The 18,003-nt window shown below is 52.8% G+C and overlaps 1 protein-coding gene across 7 annotated transcripts in view; it reads left to right on the plus strand.

The window, feature by feature from the left end:
- Positions 1-18,003, plus strand: part of Gdpd5 (glycerophosphodiester phosphodiesterase domain containing 5) — a 77,969-nt gene that overhangs the window by 11,413 nt on the left and 48,553 nt on the right. For 3 of the 7 annotated variants that reach the window (XM_075952395.1, XM_075952400.1, XM_075952397.1), the window contains exon 2: positions 16,209-16,288. The exons of 2 other annotated variants lie outside the window; for them this stretch is intronic. The gene's annotated coding sequence lies outside the window, so the exon portion shown is untranslated. Of the gene's footprint in view, positions 1-4,133; positions 4,320-15,832; positions 15,888-16,208; positions 16,289-18,003 lie in introns of those variants that run through there. 2 more of the 7 variants (XM_075952401.1, XM_075952396.1) reach the window with 2 other exon arrangements.

The following is an 18,003-nucleotide window of genomic DNA, read 5'->3' on the forward strand; positions in this document are numbered from 1 at the left end:
CTTGCCTGCTTTGCTGAGTGCCTGCTCTAGCTATGCCTGCAGCCCTGACTATGTTCTGGCCCCAGTCTCCCCATCCCTCCATCCTGATGTCCACAAACATCTTCCTGCATCCCAGCCCTCCTTCCTTCTCCTCTCGTGCTTGTCTGAGTGTCTTTTCTAATTGGCTGGTCTTATTTGCCTGCCTGCCTTCCTTCCTTCCTTCCTTCCTTCCTTCCTTCCTTCCTTCCTTCCTTCCTTCCTTCCTTCCTTCCTTCCTACCCAGCCAGCCAGCCAGCTGCTGGTGCCCTGGTCCTGGCTGAGAACTCCATCCATCCTGGTGAAGGATTTCTGCAGTGGCTGTACTTGGCTAGCATGACCACACCCTTCTGGCAGAAGACAGGGATGTCATGGTGTACAGAGTGAATGCTGGCACCGGATTTCTGCCTCTGCCTGCCTCACCACCCTGACTCTCCACGATAGTCTAGGAGGAATCTGGACACCTCCTCTGCGGACAATGCATGCCTGGTCCAGCAGGCGAAGTCCTAGCCCTGCAGCTTAGCTCACATCTCCCTGCCGCCCTTGACTGTCCCCTTCCTCTGTACTCTCTTTGCAGGTTCTGTGGTCTCGCCTTCTTTTCTGTCTGTCACCAAGAATTGGTGGTAGGGGCAGAGGTTGGACTATCTGCCTCTATTAAATGGTGAATCCAGTGTGGCCTTTCCTGGAGACCAGCCTCAGAGCATCCTCTAACACACACACACACACTCACACACACTCACTCACTTTGTCCTGCAAGGGACTTGAATTAATCCCCAACTGTGCTCTGGAGATCCATAGCACCTCATATATCATATAACTTAGAACCTTCTAAGGGTTTTTCTGTGTTACAAGCAGGTAGGGGTGTACAGTTAGCTTTTCTCAAACTTGTGACATTCTGTGTTGTGCTTTGTTTTTGAGACAGGGTCTCATTTAATCAGAGCAGCTTTGAACTTCAGGCCGCCTGTCCGTCCATCCGTCCTGTGTGCCCCTTCTAAGTGTGATTTTAGATGTGCCTTATCATGCCAGGCTCCCAAGTTTGTCTGGAGGCTTGGAACCTGGGACAAGCTGCTAGGCGAGTTGTCACCTGGCTGCCTTGCCCAGGAAGAAGTCTGTTTCTCGGCTTAGAACTGTTTATATTCCAGAGATATCTTGAGGACACCGGTGCAAGACAGGCTTGGCTGTAATAGCAGAGCTTCAGGCTGTAGGGCATGTGGAAGGCAGAGATGTGTTGATTCTTCGTGCACCAATCGGACCTGTCTCAGGCACCGACTGCAGGCCAGGCACACAGCCAGCCCTAGGAAATGCCAAGACACGTCTGACTAAGAATCTTCCATTTCATTTCCCAGCCCAATAGGGGTTTTTTAAGAAAGACACATACAAGCCTTAAAAGGAAGAAGCAAGTTTTTAATTGTTCCAGGTCATGGTGGTGGGTGGGTGGGTGACACATTTATTCTGTGCGGCGGAGCGGCACCTAGACCCTGCTTGGTGTCAGTTATGAGCTCCTGAGGACCAATTACCCTAGGCGGAGATTCTCAGCTGCTGTAGGAAGTCTGAGGAGTCAAATGGAGTGTGTGAGGCCTAGAAGAGGAGGGAGGGCGAAGAGCACAGGACGCTGCCTCCTGACCTGTTGGCCTGGACTTGGTGGTGTAGTGAGATGCCATAAGGGAGGTGGGGTGGGGCGGGGTGGCGTTCAGCAGTCTCAGCAGAGAAAGAACTGGATCAGAGGTCTACATAGAGGTAGCAGTGTATGGGGATGCTTGCTCCTTGGACAATGGGAGCAGAGGAAACCACTGGAGAGGTTGCTGGGTAGATAAGGAATGTCAAAATACCAGCTGAGCGGACGCTTAGCTGACCAGGAGTGCCCTGGGGGCCGGGGCCAAGTCAAAGTCATCCCAGTGTCCCCAGCGCTTGGCTAGTGCCCAGTTGGCATGGGTGGACTGGCTGGATTTTTAAGCAGGTTCTTCTCTGCGAGCCTTGGGTCCTCTTAGTGCGGTTAGGCAAGGCCAAGAGGAGTTCTGGGCATGCCTGCTTTTCCTCTGGTCTTGAGGGCCTTCTGGTTACCCCAGCTGGGAGGAATCAGAGGCCTCTGGGTTGGGTTGGCGACCCTTTGCCAGTGAACTGCTCTTTTCTTTTTACTTTGCCTCAGCGGTCAGTAGCCCTGGTCTCCTCACTGATCGCTCTGCTGTGACCCCAGATCTCACAGTGGAGCAGGGTGGAGCTGGAGAGGTGAGTTGAGCCAGGCTGAAATGAGGATTAGTGCCTGCAGCTGACAGTGTAGGAACTCTGGAAGACTCCACAGTCTGCCATGTTTAGCTTCGTCCTCTGCTGGATGAGACTAATAATAACTCCCATACAAGGCATTTGTGCTGATCTAGGGAGATAGCATAGATACATATTATAAACCGAATTAGGGGCTGGGGGCGTGGCTCAGTAGGTGGAGTGCTTGCCGAGAAATCCCTGGGCTCCATCCCCAACAATGTATATAACCAGGTATACTGGCACATGCCACTCTAACACCCGCCTCCCTTTCCCTACTGGTTTTAAGGAGGTATCAGTAGGGCAACGGATATCATTTCATCAGAGTCCAGGGCATCCACTCCAGGCACCAGCAGCCTGGCACCATGGGGTGCTTGGTCAGAGAGACTCTGGCCAGGATGGGGTCTCAAGGGCTGGCCCTAGAAAGCATCCCGTCCTCCTCAATTCTGAGGGTCCCTCCTCTTGCCTCTATGCCTACAGCTCCCAGATGGTGTCCTGGCCCCATCAGAGCAGACTGGAGCACAGACAGCTGGCAAGGCTGCCCCAGAGATAGTCCAGATGTTTTCTACGCTTGGGTTGGTGGGTGGGAGAGGCCTAGGGGTGGCAGCAGCTGAAAGGATATAATAGCGTACAATGTAACTTAAGCTGGTTACAGAGGAAAGACAGTCCCCAGTGCGCTCTCTCTCTCTCTCTCTCTCTCTCTCTCTCTCTCTCTCTCTCTCTCTCTCTCTCTCTCTCTCTCTCTCTCTCTCTCTCTCTCTCTCTCCTGTGTCTAGGATAGCACGCTAGCACTGAGTCACCCCCCACTCTAACCCAGCTCCTGTCTTTCTGACTTAGAACAGGTGAGTAGCAGACTTGGTCTGGGGTTCCACACTCACGCCTGTGCACCCTTAGATTCGCAGCTGACCTTCCTGACCTTGATTGAAAAGGGTTGCTGAAGCGGCTTGATCTCATAGGCCAGGCTGAGGTCAAAGCAAGCAGGGTGCATTGGGAAGGAAGAGCCAATTCCAGGCCTCAGCAAAGAAAGAGAAACTTTAGATACTTGATCTGTGGTCTCCCTCAGCGAAAAAAGAGACCATTTCCACAGGGCCCAGGAAGGAGCAGCAGCGGAAGTGTGCTAGCACCTGTCACTCCAAATCACCCAGCCCCTGGCACTTCGGGCTCAGGTGATCTAAGGAGTGCATGCTGCATTGAAGGAAAAGCAGAAGCTACTTCTGAATTGTGAGGCCCTGGGGACACAGCCCCAAGTACAGCCCAGGGGCTCCAGCAGCTCAGACTTGCTTCCTGGCTCTGGTGACAGCCAGACCGTGAAAGATGGGTGGTGTGAGCCTCATTTGCTTTCTTTGATGGAGCAGCTGGCTAAGTAGCTGTTGCTTGTGCCTGACAAGTGTCCCCTACATGTTTCAGGGTCAATCCTCAACAGACCATATGTGTGTTCGGCAGCCAGCCTTGGGCATGAGGCTGTGGTCCTACTCACTGTCCCACCCCCTGCTTCTCAGCTTGTCCCTCAGATGACCTTAAAGTGTTGGGGACTCAGGGAACAGAAGACAGCTATATTCCAGGAGCCCCAGTTTGGGGTAGATGGAAAGGAAGGGCTCAGAGAAGGGTCAGTGGTGGGCAGCAGCCCGAAAGTGTATCCATTGGTGACCCCTAACCCAGGGAGGATTCTGCTGGTCATACGTGACCTTAGGCAGCCGATCTTCCTCTTTCTGCCCCCGTTTTAACATCCAAAACAGAGTGTTTGAAGAGATGGTACCAGAAGTTGTCAGCAAAAGCGAAGCAATGTGGAGAAACTATGATCCCTAAAGGCAGAGGATCCCTAAAAGTTCTCACCCCGTTTCTCCTCTTTGCGGCTGCGACAGGTCACTGCTGCTGGCGATTGGGCTGTACCAGCTTTACAGGAGCAGGATGGACACGGTGACCCTGTCCAGCAGTGTCTAGTGCTGGAGGGTGAAGGGACATCTAGGGCTATGCTGTGGTGCTCGAGGACTCAGGATCAGGGAGGCACCGACAGTCTCTGCCTTCGTGGCTGGCTGGGGAAAGGGCAGGTAAGGCAAGAGGGTCTGTCTTTATAGCCCTCTGAGACCCTTGTTCTACAACCATAGATTTCTCTATCCCCGGATCTTGAAAATACTGACTTGACTCACGGGACCTTAGAGCCTTGGTTCTACGAAATCATTACATGGAACTGGCCTTAGCGGGTCATAGAATCCAAACCTGCAACCAGCCAAGGTAGTCCGTTCCTCCATGAGGTCCTGGGCCACCTTGAGGCCCTCCAGTGGCCTGGCTCAATTCAGGCTTCAGGGCTGCTGTGAGTAGCCACGTGGGCTTGCCAGGTTCTTCTGGGCAGTGAGGGCCAGGCACCGACCGGGTTCTGTTTGGCTAATAGAAGGCTGGATGTGCTCTAAGCATCAGCCTCCCGCCAGGCTCCAGGGACCTTATTAAGTAGCATCTGGGGGCCCCCTGGGCTCTCCTGGGTGGAGGGGGAGCTGACAAGAGTTTCTCAGCCTAGTCCCGGAGGTTGACATTTTTTTCCTTTTTCTGTGGAGTATGGCTTCTCCCAACCCCTCTCCCCTGGGCTTCCAGTCTCCCAGTGTCCCGGGGGGAATGTCTTCTGGGACCGTTCAAATACACAAACAAACCAGCCTTTGGGTGGAACAAACCGATCAATAAGATGGCTTTTTGTCTGAAAGCGGAGAGCTGAGGGTAGTGGCCGTTACTGAGTGCCTACTGTGTGCCAGTCCTGGCCTCGGCATTGGGTGCCTGGCTTCATCTAACCATAGCGAGGCCATAGCGAGGGTCCTCGGTGTGGGTCCTGATGTGGCCTCGCAGAGTCATGGTTGGGAACCAGTGTCTTACCCACCCTGTGCTGCTGGAGGAGGACGGGGTTGCTGAGAGTCAGGGAAGGGGCCAGAGGCAGTGTCTTCTAGACAGCTCCAGGGAGGGAAGAGCTTATCCTTATGATGATAGGAAATCACGCTTTGCTATATGTTTGAGTCTTTCCTACTTTTGGCATCCTGTGTGGAACTGGAGAAATGGCTGGGCTGGAGTTGGGGATTGTGGCCTTGGCATGCACATAGCAAGCAGGTCCATGCACGCAGGCCAGCTGAGTCTGAATTAAGGGAAACCCTTTTGGTTCTTGGAGTCTCTTCCACAAACCAGGCAGAGGCTGCTTGGGGCAGGGCCAGGAGACCAAAGCACCAGCTCCTTGCTCTCCCCTCCAGCCTGGTCTACTACCTAAAGAGTTCGGGACTAGCCAGGGCTATTACCATTAGACCCTGTCTACAAACAAACAGACTTAATGCCGGGTTGAGCCCTCCCAGAGCGTGATGGTTCATACGCAGCCTAAGCACCTACAGAGTGATTCAGAGTTCCTGCAGGAGCACGCTCACATGAGAGGCAACAGCCATGTTCCCTTAAAAGACATGGCCTCGGGGAGTCCCAAGTGTCCCCTCAGCCAACTTCCAGGCTCTCTCACCCTTGAACATAGATACACGGAATCTCAGTTCTGCATGGGAAGACCAGAGTGACACCAAAGGGGATCGTTGGGGGATGGGCAGTGCTGCTGCAGATGTCTCTGGTAATCCAATCTGCCCCTGTCTGTGAGGGCTACATGAGTCAAAACAGGAAATGCTTAGAACAATGCCTAGGCATCACGTATAAGCTGGAGGAGCTATATATAGCCGAGTGTGATTGTGACCATATGCAATTTACTCATGATGCGCTGGCTGCAGGACCTGGCTGCCACTACTGAAGCCAGCCCTCGGGACAAAGGCGCTGCCTGTGTGGCTGCTGAGGGATCTATAGGAGTTTGTCAAGTAGAGACTGTAGACACGGGTTCCGCCCAAGGGGAATCCAGAGCTAAGGGGTGTCCCTGGAGAAGGACACAGCTGCAGGTGGCGGGGCTCCCTGCGGAGCAGAGGGCGGAACTAGAAAGGTGAATTGAGGCCTGGCTGAGAAAAGCTTTGCACACGACATTTATCCTTGATCTGTAGGTGCAGAGTAAGGTGTGAGGGCCTGCATTGCCATGGTGGGGAGGCTACTTGTGTACTCAGGGGGATTTGGGAGGTGCTGGGGTTGCAGGGTGCAGGCGGATGGTATTTGTTCCTGTCATCTACATCAGCTTTGAGTGTGACTTGTGTCCTGGGTTCTCTCCTCCTTCCAATAGACCAGACCCCGTGGCTTACTCTGTTCAGTTTTGCTCCATGGTAGGGGATGAGTCCTGCTTTGGCAGAGGCCTGGTGGGGCCAAAGTCACCTGGTAGCCTGTTCTGTCCCCTGCATCTCTTTGCCTGCCCTTCTTCACCTTTGGGGTTCAGGCAGATCAGGTGGTCCACCAGGACTGGCCGGATCCACTGGTCCCCTGAACTGGTGGCTTCAGGGCAACCATGATCCAGGTTCCTTTCTGAGTCCAGGATGTTCATGTCCCGTAGGCTTGTCTCTCTGCTCCAGAAGCCTATGTGCTGGTGCCAGTGTGTCTCCTGGGTGTGTGCATTCACATGCATGCATGCCTTGTGCATTTTTGCCTGTATGTGTGTATGTTTGTGTGTGGCGGTGCATGCGTATTAAGGGGCACACTCCGTGTTCTCTGAGCACTTGCGAAAGCTCTAGAAAGCAGCAATAAAGTGAGGTGACTCAGAAAGAGCTCCTAGAGGATCAGAGGGCGTCTTATGCCCTTGCCCTGGGGACTGTGGGTCAGCGCAGACACAGCTGACTGCCTGCAGAGCCAGCCTGAGTCTTTGACATGGTGCTTCATTTGGGTGATGCTGCAAACAGCTGAGGGCATTCTGAAACCTGTGGGGCAACCCAAGCTTCCTGCAGGAGGAACTGAGCCATGACTCTAAAGAACACAGCTGGGAAGGGGTGGGAACAGAGGTGCAGGGCCTCCTGCGTTACAGGTTAAAGGATCCAAGGCAGAGGGAGTGGGAGGATGATTTTCATCTCACTGGGAGTCAGGAGATGGAGGCCCTTGAAATGAGGGATGAGGGGGACAGGCCTAAGGGAGAATAAAGAGTTCCTACTTGGCCGCTGTGGTGCACAGTCAGGGAGGGAGTGGAGGTGCAAGACACTCAGATCCTAAGATAAGTCCTGGTATGTCAAGGTCCCAGTGGCTGAGCCCAAGATCTAGGAGCAGAGACAATGAGCAGGCTGCACAGGGGGAGAGAAGTAAGGGCTGGGAGCTGGGAGCAAACGGTTTGAAGCCTTTCCAGGAGGGTCAGGCCAGTGTTAGCCAAGGACGAAGAGGTGTCCTGCCAGGAAGCTGCTGGTGAACTCGATGGGACAGAGGGAGGAAGTGGTAACAGGAGCGTGGACGACTCTTCCAGAAGTTTCTGTAAGGAGAAAGACTAGCAGGCTGGATTTGGATGTGATTGCCTGGGACATTCAGGCCTGTGTATTCCCAGATAGAAGGAGCCTGTCTGCAGGGGGTCCAGGCACCCTAAGGACTTGTTGTGTCTTCAGGAACAGGTTTGGAGGGTGCCTGAGGAGACGCTCTTTCCATACGGGTAACTGTGGGATATAGAAGCTTAGGAGGGATTGTAGGGATAGCCTGTCCAAAGTGCTGCCCACCACCTGGCCCCCATCTGCCTTCGGGTCTGTAGAGCAGCACCCAGCAGGCTGGGAGAGGATCAGGAGTCTCCTGGAGCAGGCACAGGTCAGCAGTGGAGCCTGGGATTGTGTGAGACTGGCCTGCTCAGTGCTTGAGGGATTGCCTCATGGATGTTTCAGACAACAAGGTCCTGGAGGGTCAGAATGCTGATTTGCCTGTTTGCAAAGAATCCATGCCCAAACCCAGCCCTGATCCCAGGTCTCAATTACTGGGAAGTTCTTCCTTTGAGTCTAGCCTGTGTCTTTCCTGCTGTGGGTTCCCTCCTGGTGAACTTGTTCAACCCTGACCAATACGACCGAGCGAGAGAGCGAGCACTTTGAGCGGTCGCCAGTGTTTTTACAACTTGTTTTCACGGAGTTGGTTTGAAGTCTCCCTGCATTCCCAGAATGTCAGACCCGCCCTGGTTCACAAGGATTGATCAAAAAAACAGGGTCAGAGCCAGCTAGGAGTCTGAGGACTGAGTCATTTTCCCGGGACTGTCCACAGAGCCTTCCCTTTTCCTTCTAGTGATGAGAGGAAGGAAAGTGAGCCCAGAGGACCAGGAGACGACGGCCACGGCATGTGGGGACATCCAGATGATGGAAGCAGTGGGCAGAAAGGAGCAGAGGGGACAAGGCCAGGGCTTTCATTTGGGAAGACCTCAGATCGAGTTTGTGTTTTATTGCCTGGTTGATGGGGGTCTCTGTGCGTTCAGTTCCCCCATACCGGCAATGGCACGGACCTCTGGGTGTCTGAAGTCTCACGGCCCAGTTGCAGGAGCCGTGTGAGAATGGTTTTCAGGAATTAAACTACTAAGGAAGAGAGGTGAGAGGTGACCTCAGCCAACCCTGTGCAGGGGCTCTGGCTCAGTCCAGCAGGCGATTGGGAGACAGTGACAGCTGTGCCCCAGGGGTCACACTCCAGGAGCAAAGAATATTGTTGGTTGAGGGCTGTCTGTCTTGGAGGATGATGGTGCCCAGGGGTTTAGGAATTCTAGCAGTCCCAGGGAATTTGGGACCCCAAAGTCAGGTGCTTGCCATTTGGAGGATGACATGGTCCAGTGTGTCCTCCAAAAGTAAAGGGTTCCTGGAAGGTGGTGGAGCCTGGCAGTGGCTTTAGATTTGACAGGATTAGGAGATAAGGCCTCAGGAGTGCTGACTTCCCAGAACCCAGTCCCCCACCCCCATCCCGCTCCGTGAGTGACGGGTTGTAGACAGGGTGCAGGAAGAGATCCCAGGGATCATACAGTCAGCAGAGACATCGCCACTCCGGGTGTTCCTCCAGCCCGAGTCTCCTTGAACTCAGCTTCTAGGTGCCCCTGTGCCCCCAGAGGACTGGCAACAGCGAGCCTGCCGCTTGCCAGGCTGTGACACTTCCTTCCGGCCCAGAGGGCATCAGTGAACAGAAGGACACTGGCCTAGGTCAGGGCCATGGAGGGTGGACCTTGGCTGGTCCATCTTCCATTGCACTTGGCTTTTCCTCCCTGGGGAATTATTCACTGCTCGGCCCTTCCATGCTGTTCTGCCCGAGCTGAGTCTGACTAGCTCTGGTTGGTCTCAACAGTGTCCACCCTGACTCTCCTCTGACTTCATAGGCGATTTCACCACAGTTTTGTCTCCTGACTCAGGCCACTGGGAGTCTAGTCCTGAAGACTTGGGCTTGGGTTCTGGTCCAGCCAGATTCTATCACCTGCTGTGTGACCTTGGCCAAGTTCTCCTCCTTCTCTGAACTTCAGTGCCTCAGGTTCCTAACCAGAATTGGTTGGATGTTCCTCTAAATTCTGCTGATTTTAGTATGGTACCCAGTAAATCGCTGTTGGTCACGGTGATGCCCAGAGACATGAGGTGACTGGCCTGTGATCACACAGCAGAACGGTAGAGTGGGAGGGCTAAGGCCTTCTTCTAACTCTATGGCCAGTTCACTGCGCTTCCTTAGCTCTGCTCTGGCCCAGTCTGGGAAGTAAGGACAGATGGAACCATGCGCACCCTCACTCTCACCCTCCCCAACGCACACGCACACACTCTGTCCTTGTCAGCTTGTCTCACAGGTATTACAAAGACCTATAGGAGACTTTATGATCATCTGGGTCTGGTCCTGCTGTCTGTCACCCTACCACTGAACTTCACGTTCATTTTGAGGCAAAGCTGAGACCTGCCCTGAATCTTGGGAAACCCTCAGGCCCCAAGAGGATCAAGGTTAGACTTAGGGTGGTGGTCCAGACTCCTAGAAACCGTGCAAGGAGCTGAGCTGGGGCAGTGTGGTGCGGCCAGAACAAGTCTACTGATTTCTGCACGGACTCCGCCCTGTGCTAGGGACTGGGGGACAGCTTTGACACGCCCCCCTGCAAGAAGACGTCTCCCTCCCTGCCCTCAGCCCACCACCTTCACACAAAATCCGTCTCCATTATAATCACAGCTCCTCCAGTCTGTGCTCTCGGTCCACGGGGCACCCAGGAAAGCTCTGGAAATGGGTGGTGGGCCTCTCAGGCGTGGGAGTCAGAGTACAAATCCAAGTGACCTCACCTGTTCCAGGATCTCCTGCTGCCAGTAGGATTCCTTTTGCAGCAGAGCGAAACGGTGTGTGCAGGCGTCTCGGCCTATCTCTGGGGTATTAAACAGTAAGCGTGGCCTTTCCACCGTGGCAAGCCTGTCTTCCTTGTAGGAACGGAACTATCTACACATGTAAAGAGGCAGTTTCATGACTTAAAAGATTGAGTGTATTCCTTTATTTTTCGTGTGTGTGTGTGTAGGTTGGGGGACAACCTTGGGGCTCACCCCTCACCTTCTATCTTGCTTGAGACACAGTCTCTTTGTTCTTGGCTGTTGTACACACTAGCTTCGGCCTGTGAGCTTCGGGGATTCTCGTCTCCACCCCCTACCTCAGTACAGGAGTCTTTACACGTAAAGCTGTGCCTGGCTTTATGCAGGTTCTGAGGATTCGAACTCAGGTCCTCACGCTTGCCCAGCAAGCACTTTACCCCCAGCCATCTCTCCTCCAGTGAGAGTGTTTACACGTCGCTAATGCCTCTGTGTGTTGGGTGTTTTGTTGAGGGCCTAGTGAGAATTACATTTCATCTTCATTTGTTTCATAAAATATATTAGTCTTCACTTCAGCAAGATCTTCATAATATTTGTGTTCTGTTGGCAGCAGTGATCTAAAGGATTAAAAACAAGATGCAATTATCTCGCAAAGGGTGCGGGGGTTTGAGCCCTGGGGGTGTGGCTCAGTGGCCCAGCGCTGGCCCAGCATAGGTGCGAAGGCTTTGTCTCTGCCCCCAGGGCCACATTCCCGTGCACACTGTGTAAAGTTTGAATTTATTTTTGTCATAAACGTAAACTAGAGTAAATGCAAATACAAGAAAATTTATTCTATCCTTGCAGACGTTATCTTTATAAATTTATTCAAATTAAACAATATATATCCTAATTATTATTAGCTTTTAAATTAAGATACTTAATCTGGCCAGGTCATGCAGGCTCAATGCCATAAGAGACTGAAGCACCAAGATCACATGATCGATGAATGCCTGACAGATCTAGCAAGCCCCTGCCTCAAAATATAAAGAAACAAATGATAAGGGACGGGGGTATGTCTCAGTGGGAGATTGCTTGCCTAGCAAGCACAAGACTCTAGGTTTAATGTCTAGCATCCCAGAAACTAATAAATAGACCATGCATGGTGGTGCATACGTGTAAGCCCTGGGACCCACATGTGGGAGACTCCTCTGAGTCTTGCATTTACACTGTCACATGCACAAAAGAAAATAAATACGCAAAATAAATAAATATAGTTTTTAAAAGAACGAGGATCTCATTTCCTGATGCATGAGCACAACAGGAATTGTTAACTATTGTAAGGGGTTCCTTGGGTACCATTTGCGTTTCCTGTGAACCCCACTAATAAAATGCAAAAGGAAGAACACACACACACAAACACCCCAGCAACACGTATTCCTCTCAGCAGATGTCGGGCAGGCATCTGGACGGGCACACCTTTTGTTCTTCAAGAACAGGAGACAGGTTTGCCCTGGGCCAGAGCGGTGTGTTGGTTAGGGCAGTAGAAGTTTGAGTGAAATCTTAGCAGGTGTTGGTGTTCCAGCAACTTCCTTTAGGCCATCAGCGTCTCCCCCTGCTTCGATTCTGCAGGAGGTTTCAGACTGAAGAGCCACTTCCTATTTGGGGCCCAGACCTTCCTTCTAGTGACTCACTGACTCTTGCTGTCCCTTGCTGTGAAGTCAAAGTGGGGCTGGTGGTGCCAGGCCTGGACAGGTCACCCTTAACCTGGACCCCCACTGGGTGACCAGAGACTAAGCTAACAACTCAGCCAAAGACAGGAAATGAAATCTCTTGGTTCATTTCAGGTGTGAGACTATTTGTTGTATCTTGGCTTGTCTAGTGGGCACAGGACCCAGTGGGAAGAGAAGAGATGGGGATAGCCTCTGCATCTTCTTTTCTGGTAGCCGCTAGCCCAGGTGAGGTACCTCAGTGTGGGTCTGTCACACTTCCTCTTCCCCGTAGAACCAGGCTGGGGCATGGACTTGGATCTCTAATAACAACTTTTGGGGACCACATGGGTTCCCTGCCCCATCTCTGTGCCTCCATACCAAGTGTGGCCAATGTCTCCTGCCAACAGTGATGCTTGTGCAGCTCTGATGGGTTGTGGGGCTGGGGCTCAGTTGGTAGAGTGCTCATCTAGCATGCACGACATCCTGGGTTCGACCCCCAGTACCACATAAACCATGAGTGGTGGCACACCTCTGTCACACCAGCACTGGTGGCACCCATCTGTCACCCTAACACTGGGTGGCACACCTCTGTCACACCAGCACTGGGTGGCACACCTCTGTCACCCGAACACTGGGTGGCACACCTCTGTCACACCAGCACTGGGTGGCACACATCTGTCACCCTAACACTGGGTGGCATACCCTGTCACCCGAACACTGGGTGGCACACCTCTGTCACACCAGCACTGGGTGGCACACATCTGTCACCCTAACACTGGGTGGCACACCTCTGTCACACCAGCACTGGGTGGCACACCTCTGTCACACCAGCACTGGGTGGCACACCTCTGTCACACCAGTACTGGGTGGCACACCTCTGTCACACCAGTACTGGGTGGCACACCCTGTCACCCTAACACTGGGTGGCACACCTCTGTCACACCAGCACTGGGTGGCACACCTCTGTCACACCAGCACTGGGTGGCACACCTCTGTCACACCAGTACTGGGTGGCACACCCTGTCACCCTAACACTGGGTGGCATACCCTGTCACCCTAACACTGGGTGGCACACATCTGTCACCCCAGCACAGGTGGCACACATCTGTCACCCCAGCACAGGTGGCACACCTCTGTCACACCAGCACAGGTGGCACACCTCTGTCACACCAGCACTGGGTGGCACACATCTGTCACCCTAACACTGGGTGGCATACCTCTGTCACCCCAGCACAGGTGGCACACATCTGTCACCCCAGCACAGGTGGCACACCTCTGTCACACCAGCACTGGGTGGCATACCTCTGTCACACCAGCACTGGGTGGCACACATCTGTCACCCTAACACTGGGTGGCACACCCTGTCACCCTAACACTGGGTGGCACCCATCTGTCACACCAGCACTGGGTGGCACACATCTGTCACCCTAACACTGGGTGGCACACCCTGTCACCCTAACACTGGGTGGCACACATCTGTCACACCAGCACTGGGTGGCACACCCTGTCACCCTAACACTGGGTGGCACACCCTGTCACCCTAACACTGGGTGGCATACCCTGTCACCCCAGCACAGGTGGCACACATCTGTCACCCCAGCACAGGTGGCACACCTCTGTCACCCCAGAACTGGGTGACATACCTCTGTCATCCCAGCACTGGGGAGATGGAGGAGGATCAGAAGCGCAAGGTCGTCTTGAGCTACACAGGGAGCTTGAGGTCAGCCTGGGTTTTGTGAGACCATGTCTACAAACAGAAAAACAGAGTGGAACAAAAACAGTGCTAAGGGCTCTCAGCAGACGGCTCGGGGGGTACAGTGATTGCGTGTACAGACGTGAGGCTCCAGCGTGGATCCCCGTGTGAACCTATGGGCACGGATGCCTGCATGTGATTCTAGGGCTTAGAAAGCAGAGATGGTGGATGCCTGGAGAAAGCTAGCCATCCAGGCTGGCCATATCAGCAAGTTCCAAGAGACTGTGCCTTAGTGAGTGAGGTCAGGGACAGCGGTGTCAACCTTAGGCCTCCATATGCACACGTGTGCACATACAGCTGCACACATGTGTGCCCGCATACATGAACACCCATAAACACGCATATGCTACATGTACCCATTTACAGGAGGAAAAAATTAAAAACTACACAATGAAAAAAGAATATGAAAAGAAAATGAAAAGGATATCTGGGTGATTCTTCGCGATAATCCTAACCCCTCGAGAGACTGAGGCAGAAAGATTGCTTCAAGTGTGAGAACAGTCTGGGCTTCAGAGTTTAAAATTAAATCTTGACTCAGTAGAGTAGAAAAGAGGTTGCGGGGAGGTTTGGTGTTTAATTTAAACTCTGCCATTTTGCTGGACGTGCTCGTTTCCTAGGGCCCTCTGCTTTATTTTTTTAGAGATTTTTATTTTTAACGTGTGTGTGTGTGTGTGTGTGTGTGAGAGAGAGAGAGAGAGAGAGAGAGAGAGAGAGAGAGAGAGAGAGAAGCTAGAAGACAATTTGTGAAAGTCAGTTCTCTCCTTTCACTTGGCAATAGGTGCCTTTACCCACCCAGGCGTCTTTCCAGACCCCTAGAGCCTCAGTGTCCAATCTAGTAAGACTCACGTGGGTACTTTACACGTGTTAGCTGATTTCTCCCGCGCACACACACACAGGCTAGTGAGCATCATCATTACGGCTTTATTCAGAAGCAGATTAGGTAACAGAGTCAAGATCACAGTACACAAGCCGAGATTCCATGCTGGGCAGCTTACCCCAGCGCTGTATTCTCCTTGAGGTCCTTGTGACTTGGGAGGTGATCCTTGGCTCGTTGGCGTGGGAATGCAGAGCCCCAGACCCAAACCGGAGACACCGAAGCCAACTGCAGCTCACAAGATTGATTCTAGGATGGTTCCTGGTACTCTCAAGTCTGAGGTGCCCTGCTGTTATTATTCCTCTATCTCAAGCCTGAGGATCCATGAGTTTGTCTTCATTTGTGTGTGTGGGGGGGGGGCTTGGACCCAGGGTCTTGTGTGCTGTATCCCCAGCCTTCTTTTACCTTTTAAAATATTTGAGACATCTCACTAAGTTGTCCAGACTGACCTTGAGTCACTCTGTAAGCCCACAAGGCCTTGACCTTTTTTTACCCTCTGCCTTGGTCTCCTGACTTGTTTACAGGCCTGCACTAGCAGGCCTGTGTCAATAAGTGTGCTTTGTAAACTATGAAGTCTATCACATCCCAAGGATTGTGAGGAAGCTCGGAAGAGCTACAGAGGCAGGGCTGGGGCAGGCGGGCTGGGATGGGAGGAGGGTAGTGGAAGGAGGGTGGATGCTCCCAGGTCTGTTGAAGCTGCTTCTGGGCCCAACTCTGTCTGCCCACTCTGAAGCTGGTCAACTGTGTGCTTCGTGCTGGCTCCAAGATCTGACTAGGCTGGGGAGAACTGTCAAGTTGACGGAGGCTCAAGCCTGAGCTAGTGCTGCCCTGTGTGATACAGCAGGCCCTGGCCCTACCAGCCTTGATGTCCCTGAATAGACAAGGTGACCATGTCCTCTGAAGTATGAAGTGCTGATTCAAGGCCCCTTCCTCTACTCTTCTCTTCCACAGCCCAGTCTCCTATGTCTCTTTATAGCTCCTGGTGGGTGGGGGGATACTGTCCTCCTGGCTGTGGGAGCTGGTGGGGAAGGCAATGCATGAGTCAGAATACAGGCACATAATTGTGGTGCCCAGATCCACCTCCTGCCCACCGGCCCTCCCCTTCTTTCCCTGGCTTCCTTGGAAGAACAGCTGGTCTCACAGCTCCTGAAGGAAGCAGGTTCCCTGGCAGCAGAAAGGTCTCTGCCCGAGGATGGCCGTACCTGGGGCTTGTTCTCATGGGCCCTGGCTAGGGGCATGGGTGTTCAAGGAGCAGATTCTCTGGGTTTGTCCTGCAGGAATGGCAGTGGACTGTGTGTCCCAGGATCTGCCACCAGCTTCTTAGCTTCTTCCTTAGGGACTGGGGGCTTCCTGGGGGCTACCCATCAGTGGGCCCACTCCTGGGCCAGGGTGGGCAGCTTCAGGGTGGGAAGCACCTGACTCATTGAAACCAGGTGTAGATGGAAGATGCTGAGCGGGAGACGAAGGCTCTCAGCGAGTTTGTCCCCTTGTCTCCTCAGCTCTGATTGAAGTGACATCACCATCTTTGTGAACAGGACACCCCTGGAGGACAGCCAAGAGCCACTGGACCTTCTTCCAGGTAAAGAAAGAGGAAAGGAAGTGCGGAGGGAGGAGGAAGTAGAAACAGGCTACAGAGAACAGCCCCCTGGTATCTGAAACAATGCCTGCTTCTCCCTCGGGAAAGAACTCCACAGTCTGTGAAGAAAATCAGGAGGGACAGGGACAATTGTCCCATCTATGGGGAAGGAAAGTGCAGCACCGAGAAGAGGGGCCTCTGTCTGCACGCCAAGCCTCATCTGATGTAGTAGCTCACCTAATCCTTGTAGCAGCCTGTGAGGATGATGGTTTATAAGTCAGTTATAAATGTTATATATCAGGAAACCGAAGCATAGTGACAGGAAGTCCCTGGCCCAGTTAACTAAATAGGAAACCTGGGTTTTGAACGTAAGCAATATAGGCTTGTCTCTAGCCCCTGTGTATTTCTCTTAGCTTATAGCAGTTATTTCTTTGAGCTCCGCTTTGGGGCTTTTAATGGGCTCACAGCTTCAGGGAGGATTCATCTGAACAGAGAGCCTAGAGAAGGCCGTGTTTTTCGGTCAAAGGAATGAATGGCACAAGGCGGGACTGAAGGCCTGCGCTACGGATCTGCCCCAAACCCTGAGAGGGGTCTCAGCTCCCAGAACTTTCTTCCTCAACCGTTAATCAAGGCTCTAATTGCCAGAAAGAACGCTGGACCTTTGAACAAGGTGAAGACAGGTTTAGGCCTCATGTTCTGAGACATGCCTAGGCAGAGAGACTGCTTCTCTTTGCAGAATGCTGCAAGGACTAGACAGACGGTAATGACGGGGGAGAGAATGGGGTTGGAGGTGGGGTCCTGCACCCAGCCTCAGGTCACCTTCATCAGACCTGGGGCGGAAGCGTGCAAACCTGTATCAGAGCCTAAAGAAAAGAAGATTGTAGAAGTGTGCCTAATTGAGGCTTTTTTTTAAAGCAACCTAATTTTTTCCTATAAATTGGGAAACAACTAATTATTATTCCAAGGCAGAATTCAGCTTGGACTCTGGGGTTCTGTAGCTGTGTGGTTTGTTTATTTAGAGACAGGACCTTGTGGTGTAGCCCTGGCTGGCCTTGAACTTCATCCTCCTGCCTCAGCTTCTGAGTGCAGAAATTATGGATGCGTGTCACCGTATCTGGTTTTAAAAGCCCTGCTTGGTTCTTTCTCCCCTTGCTTTGCACATTTAACCAGTCTTTCTCACTGGCAAATCCCCTTGGTGCCTAACCCAGTGTGTGATACCCAGGTTTCCTGATACAGCCACTCCTTGGCAGGGAGGGGCCTGGGTCTGTGGTGTCTTGTGTCCCTATCACTGAGTACAAAGTGGCAAATACCTGGGGCTTCAGACAAGGCTGGTTGCATGGGACAGGATTCTGGATAGAAGTAGATGATACCCAGGTACTGAGCTCAGTGATGTCTCTCAAGTGCTCAGCTAGTCCTTGTGTGCCCAAAGGGCACAGTCAGTGGCTTGGGGCCAGGATGACTCAGCCCAGGGCTCGCACAGGTCCCTGTGTTTATATGAATGGGAGTTGTGGGGGGCAGGGAGGGGCAGGGTACAGGTGTTGACGCTGTCAGCCTTTGGAGCCTGGTGTGGCAGGAAGAGGGGATGGAGGCTGGAGAGGAAAAAGGAGACGTATCCTTAGATGGGAGGGCTTGCTTCTCTCCATCCTGGGCCTGATTGGAGAAGCTGTTTGGATAAGAACTCTGCTGGTTTACGTAAGTAAATAAACCATCGCTCCCCT

Source organism: Microtus pennsylvanicus, chromosome 18 (genome assembly GCF_037038515.1).
Source record: "Microtus pennsylvanicus isolate mMicPen1 chromosome 18, mMicPen1.hap1, whole genome shotgun sequence".
NCBI classification, from domain to species: domain Eukaryota; kingdom Metazoa; phylum Chordata; class Mammalia; order Rodentia; family Cricetidae; genus Microtus; species Microtus pennsylvanicus.